The sequence below is a fragment of the Carcharhinus amblyrhynchos genome, chromosome 21 (assembly GCF_965287045.1).
Source record: "Carcharhinus amblyrhynchos chromosome 21, sCarAmb.v2.hapA, whole genome shotgun sequence".
NCBI lineage: Eukaryota > Metazoa > Chordata > Chondrichthyes > Carcharhiniformes > Carcharhinidae > Carcharhinus > Carcharhinus amblyrhynchos.
This window is the reverse complement of record NC_137344.1, coordinates 19,349,041-19,374,381: the sequence shown is the minus strand read 5'-3', so window position 1 is coordinate 19,374,381 and position 25,341 is coordinate 19,349,041. Positions and strand designations below refer to the sequence as shown.

Here is a 25,341-nt window from a genome sequence, read left to right as displayed (position 1 = left end):
CATGCAAAACTCTACCCTTCAGATTAGACTCAGTCTCTCAAAGTATTTTCCCCAATTTAATTTTACCTTTGCAGGATATTCTTTGGGTTGGGGAGATCCAGGACCAGCAGAGAGCCGGGTGCGCTGGGCCTCGAGATCCCTTTTTCCGACAACAAGGATTTACATGCAATATAAGTCTGCTTACCTTGCTGTCAGAATGCCGGCTTTGGGATGTCCAGCCCCAGTCAGACCACTGTCTCCACTACTCCTTCCAGATGCTAGTTTCCGGGCGGTCTCCCACAGCACCCTGCTCGCAGCGCCATATGGCCTGAAAATTAAAGATAGATCTTAAAAGAATGAAATTAAAAAATACAGATTTGCATTTATATATCATCTTTCACCACAAACGGACATCTCAAAGTGTTTTACAATCAATGAATTCATTTTAGAGTATAGTCACTATTGTAATGTAGGAAGCACTTCTGCACAATAAGGATGTTAGATGTTTGGAACTCCTGTGCATAAAAAACAGTTGATGCTAGATCTGAGTTTGGTTAACAAAAATTTAATATATTGAGGGATATAGGCAAGGGTGCTAATACTGAGTTAGATCAGAGATCAGCCTTCATCTTTTAAAGTTTATTTATTAATCATGAGTAGGCTTACATTAACACTGTAATTAAGTTAATGTGAAAATCCCCTAGTTGCCACACTCCAGTACCTGTTCCAGGTACAATGAAAGAGAATTTTGCACCTAACTAGTACATCTTTTGGAGTGTGGGAGGAAACCAGAGCATCCGGAGAACATGCAGACTCCACATAAACAGTGACTCAAGCCTGGAATCAAACCTGGGTCCCTGGCACTGGGAGGTAGCAGTGCTAACCACTATGCCACTGTGTCACTCTATTCTCACTGATGAAAAATGCTGGACAGGCTAAATGGCCACTGCTGTTATAAAGAACAACACAGCAAAGGAAACAGGTCCTTTGGCCCAACGAGCCTGCGCCACCATCTTAACAATATGTTTTTCCTCCTCCACCCTTGACCCATATCTATGCTTATGGTACCCCCATTGGAAACCAGATTAAGGGGAGAATAATTTAGGGACAATTTGTTACACCAATCAGCCTAATCTTTAGGGTGTGGGAGGAAACCGGACTTGCTTTATTGTAACAGATTTCTGTAATAAATATGGAAAATTGCAGTGTCCTAACTTTGTTAGGTGTGTGGATTTTACACAAAAAGAAAGTGGCTTGCACACATAGATTCAAATTAACAACAACAGCTTTGTTACAGAAGCTGTTACCTGTGCAGAGTAGGAGCCTGTGAAACACCGCAATGACATCACCGTTAAATCATTTCTAAAAGAAATCATGCAACCACTTAAATATACACCAAAACTGATTCAAAATGTTTGAAAAGATTGGGAGGATATAAATGCTCACAAAAGGCAACTAAAGACAGGTAACAAAAAATTAGGAAGGAAGTGACAAGTCAAAAGGGCATCAGGTTTACAATTATGTTAAAAATTAAAAAGATCAGAAAATGGTTATTCTGTTAAAGGTTAAATTGGATAAAACAATTACAGATAATTGTAAGTATATTAATCAGTTCCTCACATCACTCTACAGAAAGGATGACCGCAGACAAATTTCATTAATAATAAATAGAATGGACTAATAAGTCACCTGCAGAAGTTAATAAAGATTGTGTTATGAACAGTGTGTAAAAATTAAAATTTCCTAAATGAGATGGAATGCATCTTAGAAACTTAAATGAACTGTATGAGGATATTTTCAGAGTTCCATAAGTAAGGATATTTAGAAAAAATAGTTCCAATCTTCAAAACCTAATAATTACAGATCAATTAGCTTAAGGTTCACTGTAAAAATAAAATAAATATAAGAATTTCATAGATTTGTAGAAATGAACCCTTGAAGTACATTATTGTCAGAACAGACATTGTTTTAAAATAGGTCATGCCTTGAATTGGGATTCTTTGAATAAATAACTAAGTTTTTGGGTGAAGGGAATCCAATAGTTGCCATTTCAAAAATGATTTGAATAAAATTCTTCAGTTGAGTGGAGGAAGGAAGGTTAGGATCTGATAAGATTGTCTTGATGAATTTACTTGCATGTAAAGAATGTGCTTAAGTTGAAGTTCATTTATTAGTGTCACATGCAGGCTTGAAGTTACTGTGAAAATCCCCTAGTCACCACAGTCTGGCGCCTGTTCGGGTACACTGAGGGAGAATTTAGCATGGCTAATCCACCAAACCAGCACGTCTCTCGGACTGTGGGAGGAACCCGGAGCATCCGGAGGAAACCCACACAAACATGGGAAAACGTGCAGATCCTGCACAGTGACCCAATCTGGGAATCAAATCCAGGTCCCTGGCGCTGTGAGGCAGCAGTGCTAACCATTGCACCACCATGCCAAATGTTTGTCTGGCTGTATGTTTGCTGATATATTGCAGTCAGTAGATCAAGGCAAAGAAGCTATCCTTATTAGAATATTGCTTGGGGCTAACTATCATTTTCTGTGTTCAAATAGGTATTAACAATTAACTGAGGTCAATGTAGATTGCAAATAAAGCTTTTGTTTGATTATCACAGTGCAAAGGGTATTGGATACGAAGAATAAATGCATAAATATTGACTAATTCATTAATTTTATTTCCGACTATCATTAATTTCTGGTAAATAAATAACTTGGTATTTCTTGATATGGATATAGATAGTCTAAATGAGTGTGCGAGGATCTGGCAGATGCAGTACAATATTGGTAAATGTGAGGTAGGAATAACAGCAAAATGGACAATTATTTAAATGGTAAAAAAAGTTGCAGTAAAATGCTGTGCAGAGGGATCTGGATATCCTTGTGCAAGAATCTCGAGGAGTTGGTTTGCAGGTGCAGCAGGTAATTAAGAAGGCAAATGGAATTTTGTCTTTCATTGCTAGAGGGATGGAGTTTAAAAACAGTGAGGTTATGTTGCAGCTGTATAAGGTGCTGATAAAGCCATATCTGGAGTACTGTGTACAGTTTTAGTCTCCTTACTTGAGAAAGGATATATTGGCACTGGAGGGAATGCAGAGGAGATTCACTAGGTTGATTTTGGAGTTGAGAGGGTTGGCTTATGAGAAGAGACTAAGTAGACTGGGGCTATATATAGAATGAGGGGAGATCTTATAGAGACATATAAGATTATGGAGGGAATACATAAGATAGAAGCAGGAAAGTTGTTTCCACTGGCAGGTGAAACTAGAACTAGGGGACATAGCCCCAAAATAAGGGGAGCAGATTTAGGACTGAGTTGAGGAAGAACTTCTTCATACAAAGGGTTATGAATCTGTGGAATTCCCTGAGCAGTGAAACAGTTGAGGCTACCTCATTGAATGTTCTTAAGGCAAGGCTAGATAAACTTTTGAACAGTAAAGGAATTAAGGGTTATGGTGAGTGGGCAGGTAAGTGGAGCTGAGTCCACAAAAAGATCAGCCATGATCTTATTGAATGGTTAAGCAGGCTCGAGGGGCCAGATGGCCTATTCCGGCTCCTAGTACTTATGTTCAAATTACACTTTAAAGAAACATTCATGAGAAAGCATTCAATGTTGATTTTATGCAATTGATAGTACTTTCGCTTTTGGACCAAAGATTTGTATGGGTTGAAGCCACATAGTAGAATGTGAGCACTTAAATAAGATTGACACTTACAACACTGAGGATCATTGCACTGTTGGATCAGCCATTCTTGAAATGTGAAATTAAAATGCACCATTTGGCTGAGCTGATGGATGCTAAGAATGCCATAACTAAGGAGCAGAAAGTTCTTAGTCAACTTCCCCATTCAGAAAATAGATGACCCGATTGCCATTGTTCTTACACTCGTATAAAATAGCTGTCAGATTGAACCATAAGAATGATTGAATTTCAAAGACCATTCACAGTGCAAAGTGGTTGAGGGATTTCTATCAAACGTTGTGATATTCTCTAAATGCAAATATTTCAAAATTTAAAAATAATTTAAATTTTTGTTTATTTTCTTAAAGATATTTGCAGGTTTTATATAGGCCCAGATATTACAGTTGTCGTTACAGCTAAACTGTCATTGTTCAATGACGTTAAATCCTGTCACTCAGTATCATTTCCAATTATCTCCCTACCACTGGTGTAAGGCTCACTGGCCTGTAATTTCCCGGATTATCTCTGCTCCCCTCCTTAAACAAATGAACAACACTGGCTATCTTCCAGTCCTCTGGGACCTCTCTGGGGCTAAAGAGGATACAAAGATTTTGTACAAGGCCCCAGCAATTTCCTTCCTCAGCTCCTCACTATTCTGGGATAGATTCCATTAGGTCTTGTCTACCTTAATGCTGATGTATAGTTCAACACAAAAATCCAGAAGTAGGTATCATGTATTCCCTGTTTCTCCAAAGAATTCATTGTTGTTGTCACAAATTCTTATGGAATTATGTGAATTGATATGAACTTTCACTTTAATGCTATTAGAGTTTCCATCATGTGGTTTCACTGAGTTAATAATAAATCCATTGCGGAACAATCTCTCTGGCCCTTGTAAACTTGTTTGTGGGGTCTCATATTTCTCCGAGTGGATGGTTGTTGCAAGTGGAAGATGTCATGAGTTTCAAACAAAAAAAGATAGCAGTGATTTATAATACAAGTTCTGTAGATTCCTGAAGTACTTGTCTTTGGAGCTCAAGGTGAAATCCTTCTTGTTCTGTTTCCCCTAAATTGAGCATACTTTTTCTCTGTCTTTTTTGTTTCTCAGGAGACTGTGCAATTGCAGACAGGGGAATGGATAAGATAGCATTGAATTAATGACGAATGTAGGTTGAACCCCATTAAGATGGCTAGGGTTGAGGGATCAGTTGCTCTTTTCCTTTCTCTGTCACAGTTGCACAGAGAATTTGCTTAGTAATAGCTGCTTTATCTGTATCCAGTGAGAGAAACAAAAAATACATCACTTATTACCAAGCAAGGTATGACATTTGGCATGCACAACAGAAGAATAAGCATCTAACTCAATAAAATTAAGGTGGGACTTTTATTACAGTTCACACTAAATCATTTTACAAGAGAATGAAGGAGTAATTTCAAATTAAAATTTAAAAAATCATTGTGTTTAATGCTATTGATGAAATAATTACTAATAAAATATTAAAGGTTCCACAATATTACAGAATGATCAGGATCGTATTCTTCTTCACAGTGGTAGCCACAATGTTCAGCAACAAACAAAAAATAAACCTTCTTGCTGTGTCAGTTAAGGTTGACATTAGATCAACGCACCAACATCTATCTGTGAAGCACTTCAAATACCAACAGCAGGATTCTATTTTTTCTGGGATTGCATATGCCAGTGGTAGGTACTAGAAACAGTGAATCCAAATATTTTCTGTAATTAACTAGAAAAACACAGTAATTAGAGATGAACAGACTTCAGTTCCCAAATGGATAGAAATACCCAAACCTATGTAATAAAACAACTTATGACTCATCTGCATGAGACCTGAGGGAATTGGGTTTGGCTCCCAGATTACTGGCAATTACTTGCAGCCGTCTCCTCCTTCATGCCGCAGGCAAGAGCAGACACTGCATTGCTGGAAGTATGAGGTAACAGTTCGCCTATATGCTTAGTGGTGCTTTTGACCATGAAAACACTTTTTACACCATGATAGCGTAATTTTTATTTACTTAACGAATGCAAAGTCTCTAAAGCAAGCTGTTCCTTCCAGTCCTGCTGTGTTCAATGCGGATAGGCTTCTGCTGAGTCTGTGGATTGAACACTCTTTTATGATGTGGTGCATAATTTGCTCTCGCCCACAGGCACATAGGGGGCTCGTACTAATGATCCAACTGTGGAGGCTGGCCTCACAGGGGCCATGAACCTGTTGAGGGCGGACCACTCTTTCCTTGGAAGGTTGAAACCATAGAATCATAGAATAGAATCACAGAATCCCTACAATGCAGAAGGAGACCATTCAGCCCATTGAGCCTGCGCTGACAACAAGCCCACCCAGGCCCTATCTCTGTAACCCTACAAGTTTACCCTGACTCTAAGGGGTAATTTATGTCGTGCCCAATCAACTTAGACCGCACATCTTCGGACAGTGGGAAGAAACTCGCGCAGAGACAGGAAGAATGTGCAAACTCCACACTGACAGTCACAAGAGACTGGAATCGAAGCCGGGTTCCTGGTGCTGTGAGGCAGCAATGTTAGGCACCGTGCCACCTAGGCAGCTGTTGGGCTGAGTTTGAGACCGGATACTTGTTTATTGTGTCCAATGATTCCCATTCATTTGTCCAGGTAGAGAGATTTTCATTGTTCCTTTTGGCTTTGGACTTTGACAGGAATACCTCATGTGGATTCTTCTCACAAAGCTTCCTTTAGATTTTAGTCTGCTGATAGGATCATTAGCTTCACCGGACAAGCCTGGATTCTGTCAATGTCAACACTGATCCATTGCTCCCACATCCTAGTATTAGCAATAATGCCAATGCTAATAAACAAGCTAGAAATTCAGAATTGGTATCCTGCATTCACATTGGAGCCTATTCTGGAGAATTCCATTTTGTTGTAAGTAAGAATGCTTTCCCCTGAAGCACATGAGATGTATACATGGGTTGCAGGGCAACAGAGTAAATGTTACGTAAGTTCTCATACTTGAAATATTTGCTCCACCCTGCTCCTGGGGAAACAGAATGGCATTTTCTTTACCTGTCACATTCATACTGTTGCTTTTCCTTTGTGATTGTTTATTCCAATACGTCCCATGTTATGGTGCACAAACAAGTCAAATTGACAATCAGCTTTTACTACTTCAGAGGAGGGAAGTGTATTTATATCAGTTCAAATGCTAATAGAGCGATGCCTGTGTCACTAGTTGTTGATTAATTTTTGTTAAGATCAGATCTTTTTCTGGAATACCCCATCTGGTCTTTGGAAGAACTGCGTGACTTTTATCTTTCCCTTTATGCATTTGCTCAGGTGTTCCTTCCGTGCTCATTCCCTGCACATTTATTATTGCCTCAAAGTACTGGCTGATTAACTATCAGACCCTGTTGTGTACAAGGTTAATAACTCTCAAGGGTTTATGATAATTAAGCAGTAAAAACTATGCTTGAATGCCGTTGCACCAAATTCAGAATTGTTTGAATAATTAAGGATAAGACTAGCTGTTTTCAGGATCCATAGTTATTCAGTCACACAAATTAGATTTTGAAGCGTACTTTTCATTTTCTTATCACATTACTCAAGATGATATTGTAGTGGTGACCTTATCTATCCGTCTGTATCAAGTAAGGCAAGCTGTGTTCACAGGTCCAGCATCCAATATCAGGTTGCAATGGCAGGCTTAATTTTAATAAAAGATTAATGATCACTTTCTGGCAGCATGTAGTGAAAGATGCTACATGCAACTTATCCTCAATACTCACTTGCTAACTCCTGTTCTCACTCATCATCTTAGAATCTTTACAAGGAGGCCATTTGGCCCATTGAGCCTGCACCACCTCTCTGACAGAGCATCTTACCCAGGCCCACTCCCCCACTCTATCCAAGTCACCCACACATTCCCCATAGCTAATCCAGCTAACCTACATCTTGGGATACTAAGGGGCAATTTTACTGTGGCCAATCCATCTAGCCAGTGCATCTTTGGACTGTAAGAAGCAGCTGGAGCACCCAGAGGAAACTCATTGCAGACAAAGGGAGAATGTACAAACTCCACACAGGCAGTCAGCAATGGCCGGAATTGAACCTGGGGCTGGGAGGCAACAGTGCTAACCACTATGCCACTGTGCCGCCCCTTCATTGGCTCCCAATCTCTAATCTATCAGATTTAAAATCCTTGGCCACATCTTTAAATCTCTCTTTGGTTTTCCATGGTGATCTCTGCAACCACTCTAACACATTGAAGTATTCTCCCAGGTGGCAAAACAATAGCTAGGAAACACAGAAAATCCCTTTGCTTTAATTTTAAATCTTACAGATAGAAAAACAAGCAATTCACACGTACAAGTAGCATTAAACTGGAAGACTTTTTTTTATCAGAATGGAGAAATTTCTTTTTCAGTGCCCATGAGGCTTTGTAGCAGCGATTATGAAGTTATTGCGTGGTTAAAATCCCAATTACACCCCATCCAATAGATGTACATTTTTGAAGCATTTTTACAATGAGATTATGGAGGGAATTTAACATTGGTGAGAGGTGTCTCACCCAGTGAGAGCACCACTTCACCTCCTTGGGGAAAATCCCACCTGGCACATAACTGCTGGTGTCAGGCCTTCCCGAGATTTAGGACCATGGGTGGGGGGTGGGTGGGGGTTGCTGCTGAGGGATGCCCCTGAGACCTGCTGGTTAATCTGAGACTAGCAGTTCTCTATTGGTCATCAATGCCACTGGGAGCAATGGCTGCAATCAGTATTGCACCAACTTGCCAGAGGTCCAGAATCAACAAGAGAATCAGGCCACAGTGAGTGAGGGTGGGATTGAAGTCATGGACTAGGGACACCCTCCAAGTCAATTAAACACCCCACCCCCACCCCACTTCCAAACACATCGGTGGGGAGGGGTGTCAGGTCCACCCTGTGAGTGGAAGAACGCAAGCTCTCATCAGTTTAATGATTTCTAGTTGGTTGCCTGGCTGGACCACAATGACACGACCTTTGAAGAAGCAGGGAATCATTGGCAGCAACTTACGGATTTCCAAATATTCTGCATGTATCCAAACTCCAGAAGGATCTTTCAACTTCAGGTGAATAATGACCCCAAATGCTAACAGTTTCACTGCCATAAAATCCATGCCAATTTCTTGTGTTATTATATGAATTAAGAAATGAGAAATTGTGAAAGGGGGAGTGATAAATATGTGCCTAATAAAAACTTTTGTGTGATCTGAGAATAGAATTAATCCCCAGAATGCAAGGAAATAAGCAAGCCAGTTGTTAACTGTTAGGGTGCACCATGTCTTAGAGGCTTTAACATCATTAAAATAAATTGAATTTTGAGACACTATTACTGACTTGAACAAGGTGTACAATTTGGGATCTTGGCCTTATGTAAGTGATGTTTCGCATGAATAATAATTGTAAGTTAATTATAAAATTCCTTCACGAAGCAACCAACTTGATTGAAGTACCATATTATCTTGTCAGGGGAGATGAACTGAAGGTTATTTCAATTTTAAAGCAGTGGAATTATTGTAATTCTGGAAAGCTTTAATGAATGCAGAAATTCTCAGTTATCTTCAAGCCATTGGTGGGATGAGTCACCAGTGGATTCATTTTAGATTGCACTTTGCTTCTTTTGTTCTCCGCCCCCCTCCCAAAGACAGACAGACAGACAGACACAAACACACACACGCACATGCACACAAATTCCCCGTTCTTGGAGTTATTTAAAGGGCTAACTATCTAACTTCCAGGTCAGGTGCATTTGATTTACTGTTACTGGCATAAAATTAGCGTTAAGGATGAATTCTGCTAATTTTCATGATTTTCATGATGCTGGATCCTGACAAGAGGGTAGAAGGAGTTGGAAAACTTGTCAGGAGGAGCCTGTTTGAGAAAAAGGGGTTAGTCATATCCCTCATGGGATGTGGCATGGTATAGAAATGGAGTACAGACAACAGACAGGGAAAGCAATGCACGGGGAGAAAGAGGAGGAGGAAGGACCTCAACAGATGATTCTACTCACCAAGGGTCTTTAAGGGCGGTACAGTGGTTAGCGCTGTTGTCTGACAGCGCCAGGGACTTGGGTTCAATTCCGGCCTTGGGTGACTATCTGAGTGGAGTTGCACATTCTCCATGTGTCTGTGTGGGTTTCCTCTGGGTGCTCCAGTTTCTTCCCACCCTCCAAAGATGTGTGGATTAGCTTGATTGGCCATGCTAAATTGACTCTAGTTTCAGGGAGATTTGCAAAGCAAATACGTGGGATTCCGGAGATAGCGCCTGAGTGGGATTGTTGTCGGTACAGGCGCAATGGGGCAAATGGTACCGCCTGCACTCTAGGGATTCAGTGTGGTTGACTCTTAAATACCCCCTCATGGGCAATTAGAGATGGGCAATAAATGCTGGCCCAGCCAGCAATGCCCACATCCCAATATGAATAATGAAAAATGATGCCTTCTCCCTGCTTCCTCTTTATTCTTGTCCTGAGATGACCTCTATTCAGAGATAGGCTTTGTAGTAAGAGCTGTACCCCCATGATAACTAGGTTATGGAGGACATAGCAGGCCACTGTGACATTTCATGTGTGCTCTGGTATGGAGGATGTTCCCAGAGCACCATTCCAGTCTATCTGCCATCTGCTGCGATCCATACATTGTGTCCGATTGGCCAAAGTCTTGAAAAAATGCAATCATCAAAAAAAATTCCATTAGAACAACATGAAAATAATACACCTTGTGCATTTCCTTAGTGCCTAGCTTGTTGATGTATTTGCCTGTCCCAGTATATTTACACAGTGCCATCTCAAGTGCCTGCAGCAAGGCTAGTGGAAGGCTATTGACATTCATTGGGGGAGGCTGCCGATGGCTTTACAAAACAAACTTGTTTTTTAAAAACTGCAAACATCTGACTCCTAGGGATCAGAAATCAAAATATTTTTTCAATTTTCTTTCTGTTTTTTTTCTCTTTCCAACTTATGAAATGAGTTCATGCAATGGTATGGGTTTCAGCTGCCCTCCAGTTGACCCCCATATAAGTCTAGGTACTGAGGCCTATGCTGCCCCCATCTTAATTAGACCATATTTCTGACAGGACAGGAATTCTGCCATCCTGGTGATGTCTCACTGACCCTGGCCATATTTCCAGCCTTGGAGTCATTTACACGAGTGACGCAGGCACCTTAACCTCCTCCTGAGGAATCACATCATTTTGGAGGTATAAGTTTGCTGCAGCTGACTTCAACAGGATCCTGTAATGGGGGCAAGAAGTGGTCAACAGATGATTCTGTTTTGCTTTCAGAAACCAAAAAATTGCCTTCTTCATTTAATGTACTGCATTTTTGCACTGCTCCACTCTGACAGTATTTGCAAAGACCATCTTTAACCATCTTGCCATTGTGCTGATACTTTTTGAGCTACCTTACTTTGCCACCAGCATGGACTTTCAGCAGGTCCATTAACTAACAACCAAGAATGGAAACCTAAACTGAATCTTTCTTTTCAAAGCTTAAGGTACTGACTCCAACCAGCACACCCACCCCCACCACCTCCCCCACGCCCCCACCCCCACTCCCAACCACTGCCTCCCCCACTCCCGTTACTCTTTCTGATATCAACAAATACAGCACTGATCAGGGATTGAATTTGAGTTGTCTAGTCTGTGACAGTCATTACCACATTACTGAGTTTCTTGTAAAATTATTGGAGTACCCTTTTTTAATTTGAAAATTTAATTACTCCAAGAAGCAAACAAAAACACCTTATGTATATTGGATCACTCAATGCAATTCCATTCTCAATCCCAAATTCCAGTTAACTTAATTGGGAGAGTCTATTGAATTCCCATTCGAATTGCCATCTAGTCAGCTGAATTCTATCTATTCAGTGGCACTTGTAGCACTATTTAGAATTGTGCAAACTTAGAAACACCAATACACAACAAAGGAACATAAGTCTTACATATTAGTTTTAAGTTTATTTATTAGTGCCACAAGTAGGCTTACATTAACATGGCAATTAAGTTACTGTGAAAATCCCCTAGTCACCACTCTCTGGCACCTGTTCGGGTACAGTGAGGGAGAATTTAGCATAGCCAATGCACATCTTTCAGACTATGGTAGGAAACCAGAGCACCCAGAGGAAACCCACACAGACATGGGGAGTGCAGACTCTGCACAGGCAGTGACCCAGGCCAGGAATTGAACCCAGGTTTCTAGCACTGTGAACCAGCAATGCTAACCACTGCCACCTTGGCTGTTGTACTGTAGGTTGATTCCTGATTAACCTGACAATAAAATTGAATGGTTTCATCTGGAAACTTTATACAGAGTTAGAAGTCAAAAACATTACTTTTGTTTAACATCAAGTGAGCAATGAAGCCCATAACAGTCTTGGAGAAAATGTGGCATTTTGCAGACCATCAAATTTCATACTCTGAAAGGAACAGATACAAATGGCTGCATTTGCTCCAGACTACAGCAAAAATCATTAACAGAGCTGTTCTTCCAATCCCATTTCTCATCATGTAAGAAATAAATACCTCTGTTTCACAAGTTTGAGACCAGGCCAAGTTAATTTGTAGAGAGCAGTCATCTTCAGAAAATCAACTTGTGCTTGTTTGGTTTCCTTTGAGTCAGTTTAGATTATTTTGAAAGACAAAGTATAGATTTGATTCATTGTAACTTAAAGAAAATTCAAACATAGTTACTTTATTTGTTACTTCCATCACACATGAAGGGCTTACATGTCTTCTTTTGTGCACTTGTCAACAAAAAAAATCACAAAGAAACTACAGCACAGGATGAAGCCATTTGGCATATCATATGTGTGCTGTATTGCATTTTAACTGGAGATATATACTTCATTGGAGCATATCTATCCTTAATTTCCCCAATCTGTAGAGGAAAGAAGTGGAGGGTCCAAAGTGTTTTGGCCTCAGTTATTTACCACAAATATCAATGGTTTAGATGAGCAGACTGAGTGTAAGATATTCATTTTTACTGATGATACAAAGTTAATTGTGAAACCTATACTGTAAGGAGAATACAAAAATGTTTAAACAAGTTAAGTGAGTGGGCAAGAACATGGAATATAATGTGAAGTGTGAAGTTACGCACTTTGGTAAGATAAGCACAAAAAATTGGAATTTTTAAAAATAGTGGGAGATTGCAGATTGTTGGTACGCACGTGAATCACAGAAGTCTGCCTTGCAGACACAGCAAACGATTAGGAAAGCATCTAGCATGTTAGCCTTTATTACAAAGAGATTAGAATTAAGAGTTAAAAGAAAGTCTTACTCTAATTCATGGCCTAAGTGAGACCATACTTGGAAGTATTTTAATCTCTTAAGCTAGGGAAGGAAATACTTCTTTTAGAGGGAGTGCGAAGCTACGTTTACCAGGCTAATTCCTGGAATGAGGGCACAGTTCTCAGGGGTGGGATTCTCCCAAAAAAAATTCTAGTCCTGAATTTGCGTAAAAATTGGAGTAAATCCCGTTGCTTTTTGCAGCAGGATTTTCAAAATGAATCTCCCACGTTCTGTGCATCACAGAGAGCCTGAGCGTGAATCATGCTGAAATCTATGAGTGGGGCCAGCTCCATGCCAATTTCTGGTGCACAGCTGACTACGCCAGCGGCCAGAGATGCACGGAAGTCATGACTCCCAGCAGGAAGCCCACTACACGGCCTCCACTGATGTTTCCTGGCCTGCTGCACTGCTACAGATAAGGCATAATGTCTCCACTCAAGGAGTGGTGAATCTATGGAATTCTTTACCTCAGAGGGCTGTTGGTAGGTTCATATAAACAGAGATAGCTGGCAAGGGATTCAAGAGACCTGGGGATGGTGAAGGAAGGTGGAATAGGGTAGAAGATCAATCACAGCTGGATGGCTGGTTAATGATTCAGACTGACACCAACAACGCAGGTTTGATTCCTCTCCCAGCTGAGGTTATTCATGAAGCCTCTTCAACTTACCTCTCTCTTGAGGTATGGTGATCCTCAGGTTAAATCACACCCAGTCAGCTCTCCCTCTCAAAGGGGAGAGCAGCCTATGGTCATTTGGGCCTATGGCAACTTTACCTTTAAATATAAAAATGTGGAAAACAGAATTGACTAATCTTCAAGAGGTGATGATTATTGCAATTTAAGTTTTTTCTAGAGCAATTTTTTTCTTTTGACAACAGAATGATGACTTCTCTGTTTGGAAACCTCCTGTAAATATTGATTCAGTCCTGAGAACCCTGTGAACTAACATCTGATACACTTGCCAGTGTTACCAAATGTTACCATTCTTTTTGTATCATTTCACTCAAATAGGAATTTGAATAGGCTTCAAGAATCATTAATGAGAGGCCAATAAGTGAACAGAAAACAAAGCCATCGAGTGGAATTTCAGGCCAAAGGTTTTTTACAGTCCCACTAAAGTAAATGCACTTCTGAATGGCTCACCCTATGTTATGATTCAGCCCCCACTCGTAGTCAATGGATGGCCTTGTAAACTCCTTTGCAAGCCTTCTGGGGCTTACAACTCTCAATTTGATAACCTTTGCTGTAGAGGAACTAAACCAAATTCTGTTAAACAGACTTGAAAATGTTGCCTCATAAAATTGAGCTATTGCTGTGGATGTCATAAGAACATAAGAACATAAGAAATAGGAGCAGGAGTAGGCCATCCAGCCCTTCGAGCCTGCCCCGCCATTCAATAAGATCATGGCTGATCTGTCGTGTCTCAGTTCCACATTCCCGCCCTCTCCCCATAACCCTTAATCCCCTCGCTCATCAAAAACTCATCAACCCGCGTCTTAAAAATATTTAGCGAGGCAGCCTCCACCACCTCAACAGGCAGAGAATTCCAGAGATTCGCCACCCTTTGAGTGAAGAAATTCCTCCTCAACTCCGTTCTAAACCGCCCCCCCTTTATCTTGAGGCTGTGCCCCCTAGTCCTACTGTCCTTTCTGAGCGGGAAGAGCCTCTCCACCTCTATCCTATCCATCCCATTCATCATCTTATACGTCTCAATGAGATCTCCCCTCATTCTTCTAAACTCTAACAAGTACAAGCCTAGTTTATTCAGCCTCTCCTCATAGCTCAACCCCCTCAACTCTGGTATCAGCCTAGTAAACCTCCTCTGCACTCCCTCCAAGGCCAAAATATCCTTGCGTAAGTACAGCGACCAAAACTGCACACAGTACTCCAGCTGCGGCCTCACCAGTGCCCTATACAGCCGCAGCAAGACCTCCCTACTTTTATATTCAATCCCCCTCGCTATGAAGGCCAGCATCCCATTAGCCTTCCTGACCACCTGCTGCACCTGCAGGCTGGGTTTTTGCGACTCATGCACAAGGACCCCGAGGTCCCTCTGCACTGTCACCTGCTGCAGTTTTTCGCCACGTAAGTAATAGTCCTTCCTACCATTATTCCTACCAAAGTGGACCACCTCGCACTTGCCAACATTAAATTCCATTTGCCATTTCCTGGCCCATTCGCCCAGCCTATCTAGATCCTTCTGCAGACTCTCCACACCCTCCGCGCAATTTGCCGCTCCACCAATCTTGGTGTCATCAGCAAATTTTGACACCATACACTCGGTTCCCTCCTCCAGATCATCTATATAAATGGTAAATAGCTGAGGCCCCAGCACCGACCCCTGGGGCACTCCACTAGTCACCATCCACCAATCCGAATAGCACCCATTAACCCTCACTCTCTGTCTCCTATTTGACAACCAATCCTCTATCCACGCTAACACCCTACCCCCAACTCCATGCCCCCTTCTGCAATAACCTCTTGTGAGGTACCTTGTCAAACGCCTTCTGAAAATCAAGAAAGACCACATCCACCGGCTCTCCTCTATCCACCGCCCTAGACACATCCTCATAGAACTCCAATAAATTTGTCAGACACGACTTCCCCTTAACGAAACCGTGCTGCGTCTGCTCTATCAAGCAATTCCCCTCAAGATGCCTCGCTATTTCCTCCTTGATGACGGATTCTAACATTTTACCTACAACAGACGTTAAACTAACCGGCCTGTACTTCCCTGCCTTTTGCCTGGCACCCTTCTTAAACAACGGCGTAACATTAGCTGCTTTCCAATCTTCCGGCACTTCCCTGGAATCCAGCGACGTCTGGAAAATAACCACCAAGGCATCCAATATCACCTCCGCCACTTCTTTCAGAACCCTCGGATGCATTCCATCCGGTCCTGGAGACTTGTCCACAATCAGTCCCTCCAGTCTGACAAGCACCGCCTCTGTAGTAACAATAATGTCATTGAGACCCTCCAGTCCTACCACCTTTCCATCGCTAACACCCGGCAAATTATTCACGTCTTGTGAAGACCGAAACAAAAAAGTTATTCAAGACCTCAGCCATTTTCCCATCCCCTACCACTAAGTCCCCCCTCTCATCCTCTAAGGGTCCAACGTTCACCCTAGCCAGCCTCTTCCTTTTTATATGTTTATAAAAACTCTTGCTATCCTTTTTTATATTAAGCGCTAGCCCAGCTTCATAGTTTCTCCTACCCTTCTTTATCAACTTCTTTGTCAATCTTTGTCGACATTTAAACCTCTCCCAATCCTCTTCTCGCCCACTACTCTTAGCTACTCTAAATGCCTCCGCTTTGAATTTAACACTTTCCTTCACCTCCTTCGTTATCCACGGCTTATTACCTCTCCTCCCATGGTCCTTTTTAACCATTGGAATAAATTTCTGCTGAGCACCAAGAAAGATCTCCTTAAAGATCCTCCACTGCTCCTCAGCAGACCTACCTTCCAACACGCTCCCCCAGTCAACATTCGCCAATTCTTCTCTCATCCTACCGTACCCCCCTCTGTTCAAACAAAGGGCGCGTTTCCGGGAACCCACTTTCTCCTCCTCCATCTGCACCAGAAACTCCACCATACAATGATCACTCTCCCCAAGAGGATCCTTCACCGCAAGGTCCCTAATTCTACCCGCCTCATTACATAACACCAGATCCAAGATAGCTCGCTCCCTCGTCGGCTCCAACACACACTGTTCAAGGAAACTATCCCGGCAGCATTCCAAGAACTCTTCCTCGAGCCCACCGCATCCAACATGGGTCGACCAATCAATATGCAGATTGAAATCTCCCATAACTACTGCCGTCCCATTCCTGCACGCCGCACTTATTTGCGCGTTAACAGCCCGTCCCACCTCCAGATCATTATTCGGGGGCCTATAGACGACACCCACCAGCATCTTCCTTCTTTTGCTGTTCCTAATCTCCACCCACAACGATTCCACGTTCTGCTCTTTGGTTCCTATATCATCCCTTGCTACCACCCTGATGCTATCCTTAATCAGCAGAGCTACGCCCCCCCTTTTCCCTCCCGCCTATCCTTCCTAAACACTTGATACCCCTGGCCATTCAGTTCCCAGTCCCTGTCACCTTGCAGCCACGTCTCTGTAATGGCCACCAGATCATATCCATTTGTGCTGATCTGCGCCACCAGCTCATCCACTTTATTCTGAATGCTTCGTACATTCAGATAAAGTGCCTTCATCCCAGCCTTCACCTGGACCCTATTTGCCAGAACACCACCAACCATACTCACGCCCCCTACTCCCTTTATTATTGGGACATCCTCGGCCTCTTCCCTTACCTGTACCGTCTCATTAACTTTAGCCCCCGTAATGTCACCTACCCTCGCACCCTCCCCCCCCCAATTAGTTTAAAGCCCTGTCTGCAGTCCTATTTACACAATTTGCCAGGACTCTGGTCCCAGCACGGTTCAGACCAGCCCCATCCCGCCTGAACAGGTCCCACCTACCCCAATACTGATGCCGTCAAATCATATTTGTCTTACTGTCATTAACGGTTGCATTTAAATCCATGACTTCTGTATCACCAAACAGTGATGGAAGAAGAACATATTTTGGCTATTACTTTAATTCGTAAAGTGTTTTTCTACCATTTCCAATATTGCAACATTATCCTGGCATGACGTTAGCTTCCAGTGTAATAATGAGGTTGAGATACTAAAAATGTCTGACTGAGGCAGAGATATTCAAGATTGCATAAACTGACTAAACTATCTTTTTGAAATCACTGGGAAATTTTAGTTTTTTTAATTAAACTAAACCCAATATTCCAGTTCCACTGACAATAAATTCACCACACCATTGACAACTAGTCCATGCTCCTTGCCCTGGGTTTCCCATGCCAAACATCTCTACCAAACCTCCTCCTTGTTTTAGGCCATCCTTAAAATCTACTTCCATACTTCTTTGACAAAGCTTCTGGTCATCATTCTTAACATCTCATTCTCTGGTTTACCACCAATTATGGATCACCAGGATGCTGCCTGAAATAGAACATTTAAGTTATGAAGAGAGGTTGGAAAGACTTGGGTTGTTTTCATTGGGACAAAGAAACATAGAACTTAGGAGCAGGAGGAGGCCATTTGACCATTTGCTCTGCTATTTATTATGATCATGGCTGATCAAAGATTGAGTAGTAACCTGGCTGGGGTGTACAAGATTATGAAGGACATAGACAGAGTGGATAGGGAGCTGCTGTTTCCCTTAGTTGAAGGGTTAGTCACAAGGCAACACAAATTCAAGGTGAGGGGCAGGAAGTTTAGGGGGGATGTGAGGAAAAACCTTCTTGTCCAGAGGGTGGTGATGGTCTGGAATTCGCAGTCTGGGAGGGTGGTAGAGACGAGTTGACTAACATCCATTAAAAAGTACCTGGATAAGCACTTGGCACGTCATAACATTCAAGGCTTTGGACAAAGGGCAGGTAAATAGAATTAAGTGGGAAGTCAGATATTGCTCACATGTTGGTGCAGACTCAATGGGCCAACAGGCCTCTTCTGCACTCTATGATTCTGTGATTCTATGATGGACTTTTGGATGCTTCTATATAAAGGCACCAAATAAATGCAAGTTATTGTGTTATTTTAGACATCAACTATATCTGCCCGAATGAAAGGTTTGCCCATATTAATAAGACTTGTATCCCAGAGTAAGTCACCACTTCGAGGATTGGGAAGAGGCAGATTTGCATTGAACTAAATCTCATGAGGTTATCAAAAGTTGCTAGGTTTTAGGAGGTTCCATGAATTACAAGATAGTGAAAATCAGTAAAAGCTGATCAGGAATGACTTTGAGAATCTAGTGGAAAAAGGTTCCATGGAAGTTCGCCTAATGCCCTACCCTAACTTAGATGGAACATTAGGAGTAAGGAACATTCAATTACCCAATTTCTTTAAGAATTTTCCCAATCTTCCAGGAAAGTTATGGTGGGAGACAAGGAGAACACTCCAAGGAAATCTATCCCCAGATATATGAAGAAGGAAAAAAATTCAATAAAATTAAAAATGAGAATACTTACAATGCTACATTTTAAACATTGATGGAATTAGATTACATTTCAATAGTCAGATAAAATAATTTAATAAATGCACATATTTCAAACAGAAAAAGGCAAACCTTTGTCAGTTTCATTTAAAAAGGACAGTATTTCACCCCACAGCTCTGGATTAAAATGTGAGTAAAAGCTGCCCAGTACAGGCAATCTCAAGCACAGTCTAGTCTACGGTTCAATTATAGGAACCTCACTGAAGCACAGCGGATAGGCTGACAGCACTGTGTGGGTGCTTTAATTTCTCAGCAGGGTGAACAGGAGGCTTTAAATTCTGGCATTATTCTGGATGACTGGGTTTGGTCAGGAGGACTATTATTTAAAAGGTAAAAATAAGGTGGGTTTTTGTGTATGTCTGCGTGATTCTTAAATGGTTCGAATGAAGACAGATAAGAAAATACTTGCATTTTGAAGAAAGGGTTTTAAAAATGGAATCTACTGTTTTGGCTGCACAGTCAGTTTCTTTTTCCCTCTGCAATTTGTTGCAAATGCAACATGTTGTGTTGCAGCTGAAAGAGGATTTAGAAAGGCTTTGGTTTCTGGTGTTACAATAATTTATATGCGATCTTGTTTTGTTCCAGTAAGTTTTTTTGTTTAAATTGTCATTATAACAATGAAGAGAGAGAGAGAGTGTGTGTGTGTGTGTATACACGCCAAGTATCTGTTGTGTACCTCTTTTCAATAGAGTCAATCTGTGAATGTGTTTGCATTTACTGGTATGTTAGTCTGGTTAAAATTGTATGCATCTAAAATACATATGTATTGCCATCAGCTTATTTCAAACTGTAGAGGCAATGTGAAATTGATTGATATGCACCATATGCATTAATGTTTGACTGAAGGGAACATCTTGACTGAAGAGAGGTACAAGAGAGTTGAGAGATCTTCAAAATTGATAGTGTTATTCTGTTTGTGCTATGCTTTTTTGCACAATGACTGAAAATTACAAAGAAGTCAGTAGACACTGCATGATTAGGATCAGGAGTCAAAAGATCAATTCTCATACTCAGTGCTTTCTGATAGAGAGGAGCTAAAGCGCAAAATTTCATATCAGACAAAGAATGAACGGAGTGTTGTGGGGAATTTTTTGAAGTAAGCAAACATTAGAACCTTCCCCGAAACAGCAGAAGGTGTACAATTTCCATTGACCTTTCAGGGGAAAATGGATAAATATTTCAAAATGAAAAAAAAAGAGATATGGGGAATGGTCTCTGGAATGGGTGTGTGGATAACTTTCAGGAACCAGCATAAAGTATCAAATTGCCGTTCTGTAAATTGTAATGATTTTAATGGACCCCCACCCCCGCTACCCCCACCCCACACCACTTGAGGAAGGGATCAATTATTGGCAGAGTGATGTTCACTTTCTCTACATCATGTTTGCATCCAAAACCATTTTGACAGACATGTTTCAGGCAGCTGTCAGCTCCTCACATTAGACCCCATTGAACCGCAGAAATCAAGGACTGATAATGTCATTCAGACTCTGAAGCCATTGTAACAAGTTTTCAGTGGTACCAGCTTCGTGTCTGACAAATTTACTGGAGTTCTATGAGGATGTGTCTAGGGCAGTGGATAGAGGAGAGCCGGTGGATGTGGTCTTTCTGGATTTTCAGAAGGCGTTTGACAAGGTACCTCACAAGAGGTTATTGCAGAAGGTCAGGGGACATGGAGTTGGGGGTAGGGTGTTAGCTTGGATAGAGGATTGGTTGTCAAATAGGAGGCAGAGAGTGGGGGTCAATGGGTGCTATTCGGATTGGCGGTTGGTGACTAGTGGGGTGCCCCAGGGGTCGGTGCTGGGGCCTCAGCTATTTACCATTTATATAGATGATCTGGAGGAGGGAACCGAGTGCAGGGTGTCGAAATTTGCTGATGACACCAAGATTGGGGGAAAGGCAAATTGTGCGGAGGGTGTGGAGAGTCTGCAGAAGGATCTAGATAGGCTGGGCGAATGGGCCAGGAAATGGCAAATGGAATTTAATGTTGGCAAGTGTGAGGTGGTCCACTTTGGTAGGAAGAATGGTAGGAAGGACTATTACTTACGTGGCGAAAAACTGCAGCAGGCGACGGTGCAGAGGGACCTCGGGGTCCTTGTGCATGAGTCGCAAAAACCCAGCTTGCAGGTGCAGCAGGTGGTCAGGAAGGCGAATGGGATGCTGGCCTTCATAGCGAGGGGGATTGAATATAAAAGTAGGGAGGTCTTGCTGCAGCTGTATAGGGCATTGGTGAGGCCGCAGCTGGAGTACTGTGTGCAGTTTTGGGCGCCGCACCTGCGCAAGGATATTTTGGCCCTGGAGGGAGTGCAGAGGAGGTTTACTAGGCTGATACCGGAGTTGAGGGGGTTGAGCTATGAGGAGAGGCTGAATAAACTAGGCTTGTACTCGTTAGAGTTTAGAAGAATGAGGGGAGATCTCATTGAGACGTATAAGATGATGAATGGGATGGATAGGATAGAGGTGGAGAGACTCTTCCCGCTCAAAAAAGACAGTAGGACTAGGGGGCACAGCCTCAAGATAAAGGGGAGGCAGTTTAGAACGGAGTTGAGGAGGAACTTCTTCACTCAAAGGGTGGTGAATCTCTGGAATTCTCTGCCCGTTGAAGTGGTGGAGGCTGCCTTGCTAAATATTTTTAAGAAGCGGGTTGATGGGTTCTTGATAAAAGAGGGGATTAAGGGTTATGGGGAGAGGGCGGGAAAGTGGAACTGAGCCAGAACTGAGCCACGACAGATCAGCCATGATCTTATTGAATGGCGGGGCAGGCTCGAAGGGCTAGATGGCCTACTCCTGCTCCTATTTCTTATGTTCTTATGTTCTTATGAAAGCCAGCAAAAAAGGAAGAGAAGAAATTTGGGAAAGTGAAATTATATTTCTTCATGGATTCTTTGTGGGCCTGGGAACACAGTTTTCTGGGCATCAGAAGGACATCTCCAGGTCACCCAAGGTTAAGTTTCCCCTTCTGTCCCTGAACCACAGTTGCCTGTTTTTTTTTAATCTCCCACCACCCTGATCTACTTACACTAGTACAGACTAGAATTCACATGATCCAAGCAGAATCTCCTGCTGCATTCACCTTCCACCACCAGGACAGAGTATTCCTCCTCAGGTTGGAGCAGGATTTGGACTTGGTCTTTTTAAACAAGTCCTAGGCGTTAAAATTGCCCACACCCCATTTTGGCAAGTTGGAGCAAGTCTGATATCTTTCTTGTCACTATATCGATATTGTCCCGAATGCCTAGTAAAAATTAGAATTTATGAGTCTGAAAAACATTTGCTTCACCCTAATCAGCCAGTTAATAACCTACTGAGTGACTTTATTGGAAAAAGAATGCATGACTTTGGCCATACTAATATTGTATCAATCGTAATATAGCTTTTTTCAGCCTTAAATAATTTACATTTTTTCCAATAAATTACAAAAATGCAGGAAACTTAAATTTTCCACAACATCTAATAGAGTCTAATTGCCTGCAGTGAAAAGCAAAGGAGAGTTAGTAACTATTTCCAAATTCTCTCAATAGTATAGGTTCTTGAAGAGTTAATCTAAAGCAGGTCATTTATTTCCATTCATTTTCTGAAGCCATTTACTTCCTGGTTTTCTTCTCTCTTGTGGTTGTGCCTCTTAGCAAGGTGGCAGGAACTGTTTGTTCTGCAGTTGAGCACCTTGCCAGGAATACCCCGACACTGTGAAGATCTTTTTGCCGTAAGTAGAATGTATTGTGCGATTTTTAACATGAGCAAAATAATTGGTAAGTAATCAATGATTGTACAAAACCAGAAGGCGAGCAAAGTGAGTTTGCTATTCTTAGCTTGGCTGTCACTCAAGTAAGCTTTTTTGATGCTCACCTGCTTACTACTAAGTATCGATGTTTGCAAGTAACTACTGCTTCTACCAAAAGAAAGCATTATTTTAGATCAGCAAATGTGTTGAGATACTTAATGGTTTAGATTGTAGCTTTACTAAACAATATTGGCATACCAATGTGTTGTCTTGTAAGTGGCAGATTGTGTGTTCACACCTATGATTTGTCACAAGACGATTTCCTAAGCCGTCAGCGTTTGGTGCAGAGGTTTGCCATTTACTGAGGGAAAAATGAAGGGAAGGTTCCTTGCCCAGTCTTGTAGGCTGCGAACTCTGGAGAGACATTGACAGGATATTGAGGAGATGGCTATTTACTGACGCTCTCGACTGAGAAATCTGGGTCGTTCCAAGAAATGCCTAAAATCTGGCTTAAGTAGTTGTGTGTTAAAAACTGAAGTCTGGAATGAAGATTTGTACGTGTCAATCAGACAAGGTGTATGCAACGTTATTATGGTCAGCTGTTAATAGTTGATGCTGTTGAATGAAATTGAAAGTTAGTTCAGTGCCATTACAATAGCTTGTGTTGAGAATCCTGATTTCAAAGTGTTAATATTGTAATAATTCACCTTAAGTTCACACATGTGCATAATGGAAAGTCAGTTACTGGAACTCCTTTAGTTAGTTACTCTATTTCTAAATTGCACTTTGTAATACATTCTTATTGCCGTGTTGCTGTCTATTGAAAGAAAAGTATTCCTGGGGCTGAGCAATGTAGAGGAGATATAATTCAATATTCCCAACAAAAAAATTATACTACTCACCCCCTACTGAGTAGTTTCTGTTTACGCTGGTATGCATCCTTGTTACCTCTTGGAGCTGGGCTGTACGTTTATATTGAGAAAGTGTAGAGAACAAAGTTCACTTTGACAAGAATCACATCAAGCAGAACTGTCTGCAATGACATTGATAGCTGGTAAATGATTGCTTTAGTGTTAAAGAGAAAAGGAACAAAATAACCCAACTTCATAAAACAATTCACAACCTGGCCACTGCTGTTGGAGTAATTTGGTGAGATGATCTGTCTGATCATTGTGGGTAGCACAGTGGTTAGCACTGCTGCCACACAGTGCCAAGATCCCGGATTCAATTCCAGCCTCGGGTCACTGTCTGTGTGAAGTTTGCAGGTTCTCCCATGTCTGCGTGGGTTTCCTCCGAATGCTCCGGTTTCCTCCCACAATCCAAAGATTTGTGGGTTAGGTTGATTGGTCATGCTAAGTTAACCCTAGTGTCAAGTGAATTAGCAGCGTAAATATGAGGGGTAACAGGAATAGGGCATGGGTGGGATTGTGGTTGGTGCAGACTCGATGGGCCAAATGGCCTCCTTCTGCACTGTAGGGATTCTATGATTCTGTGCTGCTGTCCTGTTTCAGGAGATAATGACCAACACCAGAGACATTCTGTTGCAACACTGGAAACCCCACAGTTTCAGTTTTAAAAATGTCAGAAGGAAGAATTAACTTTAGATAGCAGGGCTAAAAAAAGTACGACAATCTGTTCAAATCTACTATCTGATTGCTTTGTTTCCACACTGTGGCCACTTACCTCCAAATCCTTCAAGTACAAGCAAAATTCTGTAGACGCTGGATATCTGAAACAAAAAGAGGCCGTGATTCTCAGCACATATCTGCTGTGGGTGCAAATCCTGTTATAGCTGTTTCACAAGAGAGCCGTTAAGGGATTTTCACCAGGGCTCAGAATGAAATCTTTCCTGCAGCCCTCCTCCATGCTGGAAATGTACTCAGGTTCATGCCCATCGTACATCTGATTACCATCAATCTGCATGGATTTAAATAAATGGCGTTATGCCATACCTTCCAGGAATGTCAGATGTTACCCCTGCCGGCATGATGTCATGCTGGCAGGGATCGTTACTGCATTCCAGCAGTCGAGATAACCAGGCAGAGAACAGAGGCCAATGCAGCTCTAAGGTGGATTGGCAGTGTCTAGGCATTGCCCCCTGGCTGCTTGGCACTGCCAGGTTGGCACTACTAGGGGTGGGGCCACGGATGGGACGACACTGGGGGGAGATTGCCGCCAATAATGGATGGGAGGGTGAGGGAGATTGCCAGCATTAATGGATGGGGTTGAGGGGGGGATGATTGCCTCATAAGTTGGAGATTGGGGATACCCTCTTTCATGAAGAATGATGTCGCAAAACATGCTCCCCTGATTTTTTTGACAAAATATCAGAAGATCTGGAAATTAAACCTGGGTTTGTCTCTGAGGAGAAACATGCTGGTTTTCAGTCAGAAGCTGACACTTTGCCATTTTTTGGGAAAATCCCACTCAGAAAATGCTGGATAAACTCAGCAAGTCTGGTAGCATCCGTGGGGAGAGAAACATAGTTAATGGGCAGGGTTCTCCAGACTCCCAGCAGTGTGTTTCTTGGTGGCGGGAGGTGACACACTGTTCATAGTCGGTGG

General features: G+C 42.1%; 1 protein-coding gene and 1 long non-coding RNA gene across 7 annotated transcripts in view; one reads left to right on the top strand and one right to left on the bottom strand.

Annotated features, from left to right (window-relative positions):
• card14 (caspase recruitment domain family, member 14) overlaps positions 1 to 25,341 on the top strand; it is a 113,260-nt gene that overhangs the window by 20,131 nt on the left and 67,788 nt on the right. Inside the window, exon 1 of one of the 6 annotated variants that reach the window (XM_080209577.1) lies at positions 22,285 to 22,759. The exons of the other annotated variants lie outside the window; for them this stretch is intronic. The gene's annotated coding sequence lies outside the window, so the exon portion shown is untranslated. Of the gene's footprint in view, positions 1 to 22,284; positions 22,760 to 25,341 lie in introns of those variants that run through there. 6 annotated transcript variants of the gene reach the window in all.
• LOC145356694 (uncharacterized) lies at positions 402 to 24,665 on the bottom strand. The gene is made up of 3 exons (XR_013889188.1): positions 24,461 to 24,665; positions 23,680 to 23,739; positions 402 to 4,931 (listed from the first exon to the last, which is right to left on the bottom strand). It is a non-coding gene; the product is annotated as an uncharacterized LOC145356694 (long non-coding RNA).